The 14,672-nt window shown below is 43.7% G+C and overlaps 1 long non-coding RNA gene across 1 annotated transcript; it reads left to right on the forward strand.

Annotated features, from left to right (window-relative positions):
* The first annotated feature begins 1,156 nt into the window (after positions 1-1,156).
* Positions 1,157-3,313, forward strand: LOC138467515 (uncharacterized). The gene is made up of 3 exons (XR_011268104.1): positions 1,157-2,433; positions 2,527-2,637; positions 3,118-3,313. It is a non-coding gene; the product is annotated as an uncharacterized lncRNA (long non-coding RNA).
* Positions 3,314-14,672: the final 11,359 nt, after the last annotated feature.

Genomic DNA, 14,672 nt, shown 5'->3' on the forward strand with positions numbered 1-14,672 from the left:
AGAATCTCCCAAGCACGGGTGCAACCAGTGACTTCAGCAGCTTCATGAAGAAAGGAAGGAGAAAAATCGGGTGGAAATTTGCAGGAATTAAGGGATCAAGGGAAGGCTTCTTTAGTAATGGAATAACCAAGGCATGTTTTAGATCCAAAGGCATCATGCCTGTAGAGCGGGACCGGTTGATGGGCGATACAACATTAGTGACAATAGATGGGCGGATTCCTTTCACAATATGTAACGGAATAACGTCCGTTGGTGAGGAGGATTTCATTTTTTCTGTGGCTACCTAAATCTCTGTAGTGGAGGAAAGAGGGGAAATGTCCCATACAAGAGCGAGGGTGGCAGTGGTCTGTTGAAGCATCTGGATGGACGAGGGGACTGCAGGTTCACTAGTCCAGCACCTAGACTGTGTGATATGATCACGAATATCAACAATCTTGTGGATAAAGAAATCTGCCAAAGAGTTACATACTTTCTGAGTAGGAGGAACACCAGAACAAATGGGAATGTTAGAGGACAGGGAGCGGGCAACTTTAAACAGTTCTTTGGCTGATTAATTACATTTTCAATTTGCTGAGCAAAGAAGTTACATTTGGCCTTACTGATGGCCAGATGATATTAGGCAGTGGCAGCATGGAATGAAACCCTATCACACAGGTTATAGGAAGTACGCCACTTCCGTTCAGCTTATCTACGCACAAGGTGTAGCGATTTACGATCCCCTCAACCGACCATGAATTTTAATACTTTTTAAGGGGGGTGAGTAAATCTGCATTAGACACAAATTAGACTGCAGAACTTGCAGTCCTGAGAGAGGGAGGACAGTTGACGAGGCATACCCTGGAGAAGTGGTGAGCAGTGAGGCATCCCTTATTGCAGTGTTGCATAGGGGTCTATACAGTGAGTTTGTGTGGCTCTGCTGGCGAACATCCTGCATATTGATTTATTGTGCCAGGCAGAGCTATGGGGAGAGTGAGTCTGTGACTGCTGGTTGGCTGGATCGTGCTGGGCATTGCTGATCACACTGCCCCCCCGCAGTGTTGGGTGCTGATCCATTGCTACTTCATCCCTTGAAGACAGGAGGGACAGTGCAGGGCTGGAGCTGACTATGCAGGGGTTTCACCAGATTGGAATCTGGCACAGTGATCTCCTAAGCACCAATGATGGCCTTTAAACGTGGACATAATCTCAAAGATAAACTAGTGAGAGCGGAAAGACCTCCTAAAGACAAACAACTTGTACTGAGTACCATAAAGAAGGGTACCTTTCCCTGCTTGAACTGTACGAACTGTAACAATGTTATAAAAGGTGAAACGATATCTCACCCACAAACTGGGAAGAAATTCAAAATCAGAGACTTTTCCACCTGCCTCTCCGCAGGTGTCATCTACTCATTGAAATGTCCCTGTGGTAAATTATACATAGGACAAACCACAAGACCCGTCAAAGAAAGATGGTCAGAACACAAATCCACCATCAGATGTAAGAATCTCAGATCCCCAGTGGCAAGGCACTTCATCGAATTCCAACATACGATTGCACAAATTAAATTTCAAGTCATAGAAATTGTCAAACGTCCACACAGAGGTGGCAATTACCAATCCCTGTTGTCACAGCGAGAGAAGTACTGGATCCACACACTTGACACTTTGCAACCTAAGGGTCTGAATGATGAATTCTCTTTGAGTTGCTTTCTATAGTGAATTGTGAAACTCACATGTTACATCGCCAACTACTATACACAAGTGTCAGTATCCCGGACCTTAAAAAAAATTTTTTTCTTTGTCATTACAAGTGTTGTGACTTTGATGTTTTCTTCAAGGGAACTGTATTTTCCTATGTTTGACTTGCCTATATTCACTTAAATGTTTGCACCTGTTCACGAATGACCAATTGAACCATCTCTCCATTCGTTCGAACCTTGTATGAGTAATAGGCTACATCGCAATCTTTTATCCCCTTGCCATTGAATTATACTTGTCTCACTATATAATGAGTAGCCTCATGACTCTACATGATTTGTTTTGGACTATTAAGAGTAAACTGCATGTACCATTTGTGCTATCTATCATGACTGTAACGATTATTGTACTATTCACAAATTTCTGTTCCATTAGAACCAAAATTATAAAATGCGTTGCGATGGTGAACACCAGAATTCTTATGTTTCATTATGGAACATATTAACTCTACTTTTCTTATTTATCCTGATCTCTGGTCAGTCCCTATGAGTACGCTTGCACTATGCGCCATTGCATGATGGCCTCCATATTCCTCACTCACCGGCTTCTATGCCCTTTTCTATGTTTATTATTTAGTTTCCTTTCTACGTCTGACGGCGTGTCCCCAGCACAGCTCGTTCCCTAGGTTACGACCGCGCGGAGCCACTGCCTGCCGGTTTCAGTTTCCACTAACAGTGTTCCCCGCACTGTACAGGTAAGCTACCGCTACTTGGGTCCCTTTGCCCGGTTGGGAGACCCCAGGTTTATTTTTCTCCAGTATAACAGAAATGTATATGTCCCCACTTAGGTGCCAGCAGTACGTGTCTCTTTGCAGATGCCCTGCATCGTATAATTGTTTCGAATACTTGTTGACCACACGGATGCCCCTGTTGCCTTGGCTACTCGTCCCGCAACTCGAGTGAGTGCATTCTTTAAAACCAATTCCGGTTTATTTTAAGTATTATTTATTTTATTCAGTAGCGCTCTTTTGGAGTTATTCTTTCTCCGTCCACAGGAGGGGTATGGTTTTTTCTTAAACACGCTCCCCATATTGACTCAGCTTTTTCACTATTCAAGGGTGGTCCTTGCTATTTAGAACCCACTACCGCTTTTGGCTTATCTCGATCTGTCTGACTCTTCATCACGCCATTTTCTAGATCCCACCATGTAGGTGGATCTCACACAATACATCTCCTTTGTTATGTGTTTAGCTATTAGTATAGAGTGTTTCTCTTTGATCTGTTAGTTCACTCTTTTCACCATACTAGATCTCCAGTATTCTGCTCTTCACCATCTCGCTAGCATCCCGAGTTATGTACAGCTTGTCAGTCAGTCCTTGACTGTTATGGAAATAAAATAAAAGATTTTACTTTTTGTCTCCTTGAAATGTTGTCAACAGTTCAATTGGGCCCTTATGAAGAAGAGGTTACCCTCGAAACGCGTCGGCCACTCCACAATTGGACAGCATCACCTCTCCATCATTTATTGCTTCTTCGCAATTTGTTTTAATATGTTAAACGTCACGAATTACTTTGTACAACAGAATGTGCCTTTTGGCAAATTTTGTTTTCCTCTTTGCCAAATAAATTGTTATATGCTCAACTAACAAACTGCTGTTATATATCTATATCCATATATTTGAAGGCCCTATGTGGCATCAGTAAACAGTGTGCAGGGGACGGGAGGGCCCCACTTTTTGGGTCCTCTTCTATTTTCTCCTTCCACAGTGATCTCCTAGGCCCCACTGGTGGAAGGGCCCTGTGCGGAATGCCCTCTTCTACTTGCTGTATGGCCTCGGGAGTGGGATTTGTGGGTTGACTGGTGTTCAGGCAGTCAGAGTCGGCATCAATCACTGTGTTATTGGTGCAGACTGCCCCTGTGCTCTCGCCTGCTGGCCTCTGGTTCTGGACAGTGCCTGGGAGTTCAGAGCATCTGTTCTTTTCCTCAAACATGGAATCCAAATCCTATGTCTGTTAGGGTGGCCTGGCCACTGAAATCTGCCTGGATGCCGCTCTATGGCCGGAGTCAAAGGAGGTGGCTTGTGCAGTAGGGGGAGTGCAGAGTGGAGAGAGGAGTACGGCAATTCGAGTGCTCTGAGTGTGAAGTCTAGTGCCCATAATTGCACGATGGTGAAGGGGGCAGGAAAGAAGAAGGGACCTATGGAGTCTTATACCAACACCCCTCCGAGGGCCCCCAGGATGTACGAATCAGAAGGTAACAGCATCCAAACTGCGCCAGAAGGGGGCTGCCGGGAAGACCAGTTACTGACGGCAATTCAAAGCAGATTTATGTCTGTTAACGTCAAGCTGGACGACATTGTGGCAAACATCAGTTCCCTGAAATCCAAGTTGGAAAAAGAAAGCAGTCGCATCACTATAGCGGAGTTGAGAATAGGCAGGGGGGAAGATAAGGTGGCACAGTATGACCATGCCATATCCGGACTAAGGGCTGAGCTGGCAGCAGTTCAGGGCCAGTGTGATGACCTTGAGTTGCGCTCCCGCCATAATAACATACGGATAGTCATGGCACCGGAAAAAAACTGTTAAAGGGCCCCTGGAACCATTTGTTGAGGAGCTATTGAAGCAGTTATTTGGAGTTGATCAGTTTTCGGCGCAGTTTTTGGTAGAGTGTGCCCATTGTGCTCTTGCACCTCTCCCAAGGCCAGGGGCCCCGTCACTCACCATCATAGCCAAACTGCTCAGTTATAGGGACAGAGAAATCATTGTGGAGATCTTATGACTCTGTGAAGCACATGTAGTGGCCCTGTCAAATTCCATATGCCCTTATGTTCCCTGCTAAACTGAGAATACAAAATGGTGGGCAAGCACATTTCTTTGAAACCCAGGTGGAAGTTAGTGCCTACCTTGAGGCATCTATCTCTTGCCACCAAGGGACCGTCGCAATAACAGAAGTCCTAGCCCAGCGGTGGCCGCGGCACCGGGGAGTGGGGGAGAAGACTGTAATATTACTGTATTGCACACCAAGCTGTGCCATAACTGGACAATGGTGCACAGAAATGATAAAAGAGTATGGCCAGGGAAGGAAGTCGCCCTGTGAGTGATGCTTCAGCTCGCAACGCACCCCAGGAGATGTCCACAGTTTCAAGGGGGAATGGAAAATCATCAAGTTGGGGATGATAGTGAGGGGGGTTGGTGAGTGGGTGGAATTATTACCAGTTGGGTTGACAGGGGGATGAACGGGGCCGGAGGGGGGGGTGTTATGTTAAAACGTTGGCCGACATGTTGCTAGACATGTACAAAAGTGGATTGGCCCGCAGGGATTGGCAGGAAATGGTATCTGTATTTTATAAATCGGATGAGAACCAATGGGTGAGAATGTGACATTGCTGACATGGAATGCCCGTGGCCTCAATAACCCTACTAAGGTAAGGAAGGTCCTTACATCGACCAAGAGTAGTAATGCTCCAGGAAATGCATGTGGAGGGGCCATTGAACAGTGGGTTTGCACCCAGGTGGGGACAGCAGAAATATTACAGTATTCTTCACAAGCTAGGGGAGTGCTCACTGTAATACATCGCTTACTGCGCTTCCAAGAAGAAAAAAGCTGCATAGATCCTCAGGGGTGGTATGTGATACTCTGGGGGAAGCTCCCCGGAACAAGGGTGGTATTGATCAATACATATGGCCCAAATATTGGTGACCCTAGAGCTTATGAGGATTTCTCTGAGACACTCATGAGGGAAGCCGCCAGCCTGATATTATGGGGAGGGGACTTTAACACTGTCCTGGACTGCGCGCTGTACTGGTGGAGAACTATACAGCAGAGTCTGTCCAGTGCAGCGCGATTGATCACCCAGCTTATGTCCCAGATGGGGCTAGGGGACGTCTGGATGGACCGCAATCCTGGTGTGGCCGAGTACATTTAGTACTTGAAGGTTCATAACGCGCAGTCCAGGATTGATTACTGGTTGCTGTCGACTGATTGCGTCTTGCGAGTGCAGGATTGTACAATCCACCCAATAACCCTTTATGACCATTCACCCATGGAGATGTCAGTGTCGTGGGAGTGCCCCACTGCACTTCTACCATTATGGAGGATGTCTCCCACAATATGGTTGGATGGTGGTCTGATGCTATCACTATAGGACAAAGTAGAAGGGTTTTTTGAAAGGAATGAGGGATCTGTGTCCCGATATGCCACGTGTGGAAAGCATTTAAGGTATGGCTGTGGGGGGAAATTATCTCTATGACCATCGGGTTGTTGAGGGAGGTTCGACGAGAGATGCAGGAGTTTGAAATGTGACTGAGACAGCTTGAGAATAATTATGGCACATCTAATGATAGGGCCCTGTTAGGGTTGATCAAAGGGAACTTGCTGATGTTTCGAGAGCTGGTGGATAAGACCGTCTGGTGTATGGCTAGAACTGCCCGGGTGCTTAAGTATGGGCAGGCGAATAGGCCAGGACGTTTCTTGGTTGGAGTGGTTTGGGGCGAGAAGGGGGCACATCATATTACTGGATTGAGGGGGCGGGCAGGGGATATGTTAAACACGAATGAGGGAATTACTGTGGAATTCCGTGATTATTATGAGGCCTTGTATGTCAATGCTGATATGAGTATGGATGAAGAGTTGGGTCGGTATATTGGGGACATTGCTCTCCCAGGTTCGCCTGAGGAGGTGCGCGCTGCCTTTGATCAGCCAGTTACCCTGGAGGAAGTAACTGATGCAATTGAGTCATTGGCGTCTGGGAAGGCATCGGGATCCAATGGGTTTGGAATTAATTGTATAAAGAACTCAGACTGATACTGGCACAGAGACTTCTGAGGCTGTGAGAGGGATCATTAGAGTTTGGCAGGCTGCCATCATAGCTCTCCATGCCTTTCATTTCGGTGTTGCTGAAGCCAGGTAGGGTGACGCATGAAAAGGGTTTGTATAGGCCACTGTTGTTGATCAATGCAGATGCATAGATATTTGTGAGAGCCTTGGCCACTCGGTTGTTGCCATATATCACAAATAGGCATGGACATAGAGGGGTACGAATAGTGCATCTGCGTCAAATTATTTCACTGTATGCTGGCGAAGTTTTATGGTATATTCGAGACCTGGAGCAGAATATCGGGCCGATGATGGAGGAGGTCTGTAAGTTTACACACTACTCTGGCTACAAAATTAATGTGGTAAAGTCAGAATTGTTTCCACTGACAGACAACACGTTGGAGCTGGTTGATTTGTCAGGGGTCCGGTGTGTCCCACCTGGATTCAAATACTTGGGTGTAGTGGTGTCTTGCTTGCATCGCTCCTATATGCCGACAATCATGAGGTGTACCTTGACTCCCTAACCGTTAAGATGCAATTCTGGGCCAGATTGCCTATATCTTTGCATGGGAGATTGCCTTTACTCAAGATGGTGGTGGTCCCTAAACTACTGTATTACTTTAGCACTATTCTGATATGGTCCAGGCAATCGTTCTTTACTAAACTTCGGTCTTTGGCTATTGAAAACGTTTGGGGAGTGGGGTTAGCCTGAATGAGGTTGGAAGGGTTAGTGGAACCCTATGGTCAGGGGAGCCTGGCGGCACCCAATTTTGGGTTGTATTATACTGTTGCACAGGCACAGTATGCAGGGCATTGGTATTCTTCAGCCCCGGGCCCGGTACACTGAGCTTTGGAGTGCTACAGTGCGGCGGTGACGGACTTGAGGTCGGTCATCTTTAGTGACTGGCACGTGGACTCCTGCACTTTCGACCGAGTCCGCGCGACTGTGAATGCGTGGTCAAGACTATTCAAGAGGCAGGCCATAGAAGGCATTTTAATGGCTGGAGCTGCACCACTGATTTGCTATTTACAACCTTTAAAAAGTTATATTATAGTAGTTAATACATTAAACTGGCAGATGGTGAGGAAGGAATTGGAAATAATGAATGCCAACAGCAGAAGTCACATTTTAAATCAATCAGTTACAGTAGATGAAGCTCAATGAGGCTGGGCATTTCAACCCACCACATCATACAATACAAAACGTTTCAAAATGAACATAATTGCAAAACACCTTAATTATAATTCATACTTTTTTCGACAAGTTTGTTGTGCAAATCCTAAATAAAGCTGAGAGATCTTCTGCCTGACATTGGTTGAGCCGAATAAAATATTTGACATTTTGGTGAACTTTCGAGATCTAATGGAAGCTCAAAATTGCACTCAAACTTGCACAAATGTAGGGCATGTCAGTCCAACTTCGGGGGACCAATCATAACCACTGAACCTCTCAGATATATTCAATGGGCCAATCAGGGCCCCAGAATCTCTAGGGAAATGCAGTTGCCATATTGAAAGGCGTGCTCACTTCTTACTTATCTGTGCATTGTGCTTGTCCATTAGGGTAAATAACAGGGCTTAGCCATATTCACAAGAGAGCAAGGGAACCTGTTGCTGTGGCCACTGAGAGCATTTGTGTGTGTGTCTTTCTCCTATATCATTCCATGTTTGTGACATCCTATTTTGTGTTGTGATTGTTTTGTGAAGTGTCTTAAATAATAACTCTCACTTTAAGAAACCCTTTCTGAAACGCCTGTGTGTATCTTGAACCACCTTCCATTGCTCTTTCTAACTACAGAGCAAAGGAAAAGCAGACACCTTTGGGCCTTGTGTGTATTTTTAAACCTTTCTCTTTAACCTTTATCCCTGCAACACAAAAAAAGAAGCCATTGGTGAAAACCGTGTTAGAAACATGTATAAAAACATTTCTCTTTGTGTCCCCACACCTGGCGAAAAAAATAAGAGCATATCTTAGGGAGCATATTGTTTTCAGATAAGAAATCCGGTGATAGGTTTTTGGAATATATGTAGTCATAGATGCAGATCCTCTTGGTGCACTGGCTGACACCTCATGTGGGGACATAAATGGCAAGCCTTGCGATGTGATAAAGGTGAAGAGCTGAACAATGACGCACAGGAGCAGTGAGAGGAGGACAGAAGCTTGCAGTTATCGAGGGATTTGGGAAGGTCTATGGCAAGTCAATGTGCAGGTACACGACTAGAAAAGAGGGGCGTGAAAGGGAGGGTGGTGGAACATGAAGAGTCAGAGAAGAATAGTCAGCAGTGGATCTGACACACAAGTACAGAAGTGGCAGGGCATGAGAGGAGAAACATGAAGAGGCAGACGCAAGGCAGGAGGAAGAGGAGGGACATGAGAAAGAACTGGGACACAAGGAGGCAGGTGAGGGGCAGGAGGAGGAGGAATGTAAGGAGGATGAATGGCAGGAGGAGGACAGTGGGCGTGGGTGTTGAAGGTTGAAGAGTGACAGCCGGTGGAGGGTGAAGAGGATCCTGGTAGAGCCTATGCTGTGTCCTGTACTATGGATGGGCAAGATATGACAGAGGAAGGGACAATTGAAATGGTACTGTTGCAACCAATTCTACAACAGTGTCTCCTAGGTGTGGCAGTACTTCCTCTTGTCTCAGGGGAAGAGAAGTGAGTGTGCAGTGATAGCATGGTGGAGATGCAGGTCTTTCGCCTCAATGTAGAATGCAGCAACCCGAGAATGAGGGAACCACAGCCCATGGAATAGCGCGAGCTTCCAGGCATGCATTAGCTCATTGCCCCATTTTGTGGAAAGGTTTAGTTTACCTCCATACAGGAGCATCCATATTGATTGCCTTTTCCGCCATGCAGACACACCTTGATGGCATTGCGGGATATCGGTCAACTGACAGAGCTGGAGAACTGTCAGCCCAAGATGCACTGGAGGCTGACCTACATGTCCACCTCCAAGCATCTGCCACTATTGAGATCCTGAGGATAAATACTGTCAATAGCTTTATGAGAAAGCAGGCAGAAAAGGGGGACCATGTGATGTATTTCTGCTGCAGCTATTGTATAGCAGGGAGAGCTGGCAAGAGCATGTGTCCCACTTGTGTAGCAGGGAGAACCCAAGGAATTCTAATGTTGGTAGCTCTCATGTAACATGAAGAATTTTCAAAGGGGCTCTCTGCCTTATTTGAAGATAGTTCACCTATGTAGCGCTGTGGTTTTAAAATAGCAGCACATATGGACAGTAGTAGCGCAAACACATTGACATCTCATCCTGGTATGTGAATCAGCACCAACAGTCAGACTCTAGAGCTTTCCTTTTCACAACCAAAAGCCCCTCTAAATTTCCCCACACCATTATTTCATGCAAGTGGACAACAACGTGTTATAATTGGAGTTCTGTGCCGGCCATGGCCATTTGTCATACTTGCTACCAATGTAGCACTGGTTCATTTGAATGAATGTTAACTGTTCACCATGTAGCACTGGAAGGCTCTGGCTGTGATTAGATACAATAGACCCAGTAGCAGTAGAGACTTGCTTAGATTGTACACCAGCAGGTGCGAGGTAGAGGATTGCATAAAACACTCACAATTGATGGTGGGCCAATGGATGTTTTACCGAACCAGTACTATGGTTGGTCATCAGCCCTATCCATATGGGATGCATCGAGGAAATACACATCCAGCCTCCCAGTCTTTAAAGGCCCACTGAATATTCCTGTGGGCCCCCCTCACTGAAGATTCAATACTGAGTGAAGAGTGCACTCAAGCACTATTATCAATAGTGTACACACACATATTAGGTGATGTAAATAGCAAGAGAAATGTACTTCCTAATATTACCAGCAATGTATCAAGCACAACATGCCTCCAATACACACATCTTGCCTCTAGTATCAATGAACATAAGTGATGGAGCACAAGTTGTATTAGAAGGTTTTAGTATAATGGTACGTCATGCATCTTATCTGAAAGTCAAATTGGATCAAGACAGTTCTCGGTTCCAATGGGAGAGTGTTCCAGGTCAATGCTCCTTGGATGGAGAGTGCTCTACCTCATGAACAGGAACGTCATAGCCTAGGGTTTTCAAGTAAGTGTGCATTTGATGTGGAGAGACTATGCTGGCATATAAAGCTTACATCATTTATCTAAAAAAGGATTTGTGAATTACACACTTTATATTACAGACTTCACATGTTCTAATGGAAAGCATTCAATGAAGCATGTGAAGTGATGCTGAAGTGCAGTCATAATGTTGTGATATAGATACTGATTAATCCAGCTATTGCAAACTGCAGGAATCTGATTCAGAGCCAAGAAGTATTGTCAAAAGGGTATAACATCCAGAGCTCTGATGCTTTTCAGCGAGGTTGGTCTAAAAAGAGAAAAAAAAACCTTAACATTCTTAGATGTCCCAAACAAGCTTTGAATACCTTGGTGAACTGAGGACCAAATGCCATTTTACAACCAAAATTCAAATATTCATTCATTGCTACACTCCTTGAGACAGGATGTAGACCCTTCTGGACAGAATCATGCATCCATTCATGAGTCAGCTTAGAAAAAATTATGACTTTGCAACTAGTAGAATTTAATTTCAACTCCAAGTCATTCATTCATTGGCATGTTATAATACATTTTTTACTGTCCCTTACATTGGTGTACTTAGACTTTTTGGATTGTAGGAATAAGTAGTGTGGATTTTAGCCATTCAAGCATTTTAGCAGGACCTCAGACTCCTATAGAAAGTGTGTGCCAGTGTACAAATGATGATAGTGTTGCAGCCAGTGTGTGGCTTAGCTCTGATGTGAGACACTGATGAGAATCATACAAACCAAAGGAAGGTGTAAGCATGGTATAGCTTAAATTGATTGAATAGAATAGCGTAGAATTTAGCTTAGCATAGTACAGTATGACAGTGTAGGCTAACAATTAACATACTAATTACTAATTACTAACTATTAACCGTTAAACATTAATTTTAACAAACTGAACTATTAGTATATGGACCCCTTGCTCTGTGTGCTCAGAGAGGCACTGCTCCACCTCACTGAAGAGGCTAAACCACGTGTATGGGGTTGCTGTTGGTACTCTTGTTCAGAAGGGAATTGCCATAGCATTTCAGTGCTGGATAGCACATGTGGGCGGGACAAGGACTGATATGCAAATTAATATTTCCCATCTGTGAAATGTACAGTGAGCTAAAGTGTGGCTGCAGACTCTCGAGTGGGTACCTTCCCAAAGAACAGGTCAATGGGCCGTGTTCATTCTCGCAGAGGGGCGCAAATGGACTATTTTTTGATTATCTTGCAATCCAAATTGATTTTCCTGGTCCATGTGTCCTTACAACTCAATATCTTGTAGATTTAGTGTGTATCCAACAAATCGTAGACACTTTAGCTGTTTCATTGCATTTTCTGCACCTTTTTATGGGTGGTAAGACCCCATTCCCTTGCCCTCAGCCCTTCATCCCCCATCCTTCTCCACCCCTAACTGCCTCAAACGTATAATAAATGTTCATTTACTCTGTCCCCTATAACAATGCCACAACAAGCATGGCGAAATCGCTGTTTTCCAAATATGGTGAAAGGGCCACAATGAGGTATGTACCCATGCAACTACTAGCCATCCGAATGGTGCTCCTTTTAGTACTATTACTACTAATGATACCAGAAGTACAACAGTCAAAACTAGTGCTGGAACTATTAGTTTTACTGCTCCGACTACTGCTAGAGATACTAGGTCTACTGCCACCTGCTACCACTACAACTATACCGATCGCAACCAGTACTGTGATTAATGTTATTAGCTGTACCTCTATTATTCGTCTTACCACTTCTATGTGCCTGACTACAAGTAGAAATACCAAACACTGTTAGTGATAATTGAGCAATGTTCAATTCTACTACTACGTTTACTTCTAATGGTTATGTTGCAGGTATTACTATGTCATGTAATACTGTTACTGAAGATACATTTACTAATTGCCATACTGCTACTATTAGCATCATTACTTGCGATAATAAAACACATATGATTACCAGAATGATTAGTCTCACATGTATTCATAGTAATGGCACTAATATCAGTATTAATAAAGGTTGTACCTCCACTATTAGTACAATTACAACTAGAACTAAAGTAGTTTTATTAGTGGCAAACATAGTATTAATAGTAGAATGTATAGTGTTAGTCTTATAAACAATAGCAGTGATAGTATTAATAAGTGACACGGGTAATAGCCTACTCATTTCTCTGTCCCATCCTGTTGCACCTGCTCGACCACCTAGAAACCAATTTAACAAAATGCTAATCCCACAATGCCCTGTCTCCACACTGTCAAGCTCTTGAAAGAAGATATTATGGTGTCTCCAAAGTTTCTGTCCCCTTGGCCTTGTTCTGTGGGCCCTGTTGACAATCACGACCCAAATCATTACCTTTGTAAAAGACATATAACTAAAACTAAACATGGTTGTACAGGTAATTGGCACCCTTTAGACCCAGAGTCCCACTTTCAAAAAAATATCTGCATATTCGCATTCATAAATACTTTATTTCATCTTAGTCCATAAAGTTTTTGGTAAAATAAAAACATACAAATACTATGGAAACATCGATATAACAAAAGTTAATAATTCATCTGCCTTACTAAAAGCCAGTAAAAAATGCAATTACATCAACACTAAAACACAAATTCAGAACCCAAATGATAAGACTCAGAATTGATTCTAATTAACAATAATTCACGATAATTCAAGAAATACATCAGATAAAACATTCTAGAGAAATTTAGTTAGAACATCAGAGGAGACTTGACACACAAAATTAGCATTGATAAACAAAGCTTTCTCAAACAAAATGTAGTATTGCATAAAGACCCAATTCGTCAGTATTTATTTTAAATTTCCATAGTGCTTCATTTATATTTCTGATATTATGACAATTAAGCAGAGGCCTCAAATACTGCTTCTTAGGTCGTCCATACTTTGGGCAAATAAATAAGAAAAGATGAATGCTTTCTTTCCATATTTCACAATGGAAACATTCACAGAGTGGCACCACATCCAGCTAGAGGTGATGCCAAGTAATGATAGAGTACCTGCCTCATTTCTATCATCTGGGAATTTGTGTACTTGGGACATGTGATAACCAAGATTGCATTTGGTCTTCATATATTGCATTTACATGGTCTTGTTTAGACTGGAATCCCAGAGATCGTTCAAAACCAATTCTCAGACATCAGTCTCAGCACAGTTTTATAGCAAGGGCTGAACATACTCGGATTATCCCAAAAATGGGGCAAGTGCAGTTTTGGGGACATTTATTTTATATATGAAAACCACAGCATTTTCATTATCTCTTGCAGTGCTCAAAACATCATGCAATGCTTTCAGATATATGAAAAATTCAATTACATTTCACAGCTTTAGCCAATGTTACAAAGGCTTCAATTCCACTGAATGTTGGATACCATACAAGCCCAATTCCAATTCAGTTGGAACATTTGGGGGCAATACTCGGTAAACCCAGGATGCATTTTACAGTGCAGTGTGCTTCCTTCACTAAATTAGCAGTGTTGGAATGTCCCATTCAGGACCAAATATGACAACAGGAATAACATGCATTTTATAGAGCTCCACTGCATGCAAAATAGAGCAATCACCATCGCGTAACCGTCATGCCCCTTCTAGCTGCAGTGGTGACATGTGTGTTAATTAGATCTTGCCATTTAACTATTTTATGCAGGTGCGCACCCAGATCATCATACCAACCAACCTCTGTTAACAGTGTCTCACCTATAGCAAATATGCAATTATAATTCCTGGGCAGGTTTCTGGGGAAGGAAAACATGTTTCGTTTACCACTATTAATAGTTTCATCTTTTTCTTGGCATCTGGAAGCAAAGTGATTCAAATGACGCAAAGTCCACTTGCGGTTTTGGATGCTAACCCCTTGTCATCTGTGAAAATCAAAGCCCCCATTCTTCTCCCCGAATGTAGGCACATCAGCTTCCATACAAGTTAAGAGACCTGAAATATCATTAACATATATTGAGAATAACAGAGGGGCTATCTTACAGCCCTGCCTGACCCCTGTAGGGGAGGGCAAGTCGATGGGACCCCCCCTCTAGCCTACATCTCCTACCCAGGTGAAGGCTCATGACTCGTCAGCTGCTGTCGC

This window comes from Ambystoma mexicanum, chromosome 4q (genome assembly GCF_040938575.1).
Source record: "Ambystoma mexicanum isolate Mex_15411 chromosome 4q, UKY_AmexF1_1, whole genome shotgun sequence".
Lineage (NCBI taxonomy): Eukaryota > Metazoa > Chordata > Amphibia > Caudata > Ambystomatidae > Ambystoma > Ambystoma mexicanum.